The sequence below is a fragment of the Lactuca virosa genome, chromosome 8 (genome assembly GCF_052849685.1).
Source record: "Lactuca virosa cultivar CGN04683 chromosome 8, Lactuca_virosa_CGN04683_v6, whole genome shotgun sequence".
Classification (NCBI taxonomy): domain Eukaryota; kingdom Viridiplantae; phylum Streptophyta; class Magnoliopsida; order Asterales; family Asteraceae; genus Lactuca; species Lactuca virosa.
Window position 1 is genome coordinate 236,383,333 of NC_136433.1, and position 1,913 is coordinate 236,385,245.

Consider the following 1,913-nt stretch of genomic DNA (forward strand, 5'->3'; position numbering starts at 1 on the left):
CTTTTTGTCTCACTTTTCATTACCATGTGCATAAAACTACCTCTTTCATTATTTTTCTCACAAGTATACTAATACACTTCGTAATCATCTACTCTTAGGTAAGTTACCATTTCCCATGCGCTTCTACTGTGCCATTCTAACTCTACAACAGGTGACTACTCACCACTTTTTCTAACTCTCTTCTAACTCCTATTGAAGTTTTACATCTACTTACTTCACTTTCATTCTAAAGTGTTGTATCTACTACAACTCTTTTTTCATCAATATATTAGTTCTCGTGCACTCTTGTTTTCATATTTCTCTCTACTCTTCCCGAGACATTCAAGTCTCAATCTATACATGGAAATTTCTCTTGAGTACCATGTTTATCTTTCTCGTCCAACCACTCGATCCTCAAGTAGCTTAATGGTTCCATTAAATCACCATAAGTGCAATGTGTATGCAGAGCCCATACATCTGCATACACACTATACTTATATAGATTCGATCTCACCATTACATTCCATGGTTCACAAATTTGATATCTCTTTTCTTATCCCAACACTTGATCCCCAGGTAGCTCAATGATTCCATTAAATCATAATAAGAACCATAGGCATGCAATACCCATACAATGCATGCACAATATACGTATCTCAATTCAATTCCGCCATTTTACTTCCTGGTTCACAACTCTCTTTTCTTACATGGTAAATTCTTCTCAATTTACCATGTTATCACTTATCTTCTCTAACCACTTTATCCTTAAGAAACTTAATGGCTCCATTAAACTGCAATAAGTACCACATGTCTGCAGCGCCCACACTGCATGCTTATCATACTTATTGTTGGATTAGGTGTCTAAGCCAATAACTATAACTGGTATATACTTAAATTGATAGAAGCACAGTCTTTTTGGGTTGCCCTCAAAACTAGCAAACTGGACAGATGATTTTGGAGATATTCTCTAGAATGCTTAGAGAATTCTTCAATAAATTTTTTTATCACCGCGGGTTCCTTCTTCGTGAGTGGTCCTTGGGAGTCAATGAGCTACCTAGTTGTCACATTTACTCTATCATAAAAGATGGAGACCTCTTGTTGCACGTTTAGGTCATTTTGAGGGCAGTTTCTTATCAAACCCTTGTATCTCTCCCACGCCTTGTAGAGTGATTCTCCACCCATTTGTTCAGAGTTGGCAATTGCTTTCTTCAATTTCGCTACTTTGGATGGTGGGCAAAAATGGTCTATTAATTCTTCGCACATCATTGGCCATGTCGTGATAGATCCTAGATGGAGTGATTTTAGCGAATCTTTCGCGGTTCCCTTGAATGTAACCGGTAGCATCCGAAGTAGAACAGTCTCGCGAGGCACATTTGGAATATTTAATTAGTCGGATATGTCGTTGACCTCGTCGATATGTTTGTACGGGTCTTCGTGATCCTTCCCGTAGAATGGGATATCCTTCAATTAGGCGAGAATGTGACCTTTCAGTTCAAAGTTTGTTGTTGCGGGAATTTCGGGTTGCACAAGTCCTGTCCCGGTACCGTCTCGTATACGCTTCTTGTATGTTCCCATGGGTATGTCTACGATGTCAGCCATCTCTTCTTTTGTTTCAGTGTCACTTTCTTCTTCAAACTTGGGTGTTTCAGGCTCCTAATCAAACACCTTATCGTTTTGAAGTTTGTCTTTACCGCTTGCTTCCCCGGTTGCTTTGTTCTTCTATTTGTGGAGAATTGATTATGGATCTTCCACAAATGATACTATAGGAGAACTGGAGCCTCGGGTCATAAACTTCCTGAAACAAAACAAAAATTCATGCGTAAAACGAACAAAACGAAATAAAAAACGAAACTGGAAACGCGACGAACTCGCCGAGGTCAGAATTGCACTCGTCGAGTTCAATGCTAAAACAGAAAAAAAAATTTAAAACAGAA

General features: G+C 38.8%; 1 non-coding gene across 1 annotated transcript; it reads left to right on the forward strand.

Moving 5' to 3' along the window:
• The first annotated feature begins 1,087 nt into the window (after window positions 1-1,087).
• On the forward strand, window positions 1,088-1,194 carry LOC145135031 (small nucleolar RNA R71). The gene has a single exon (XR_013719512.1). It is a non-coding gene; the product is annotated as a small nucleolar RNA R71 (small nucleolar RNA).
• Window positions 1,195-1,913: the final 719 nt, after the last annotated feature.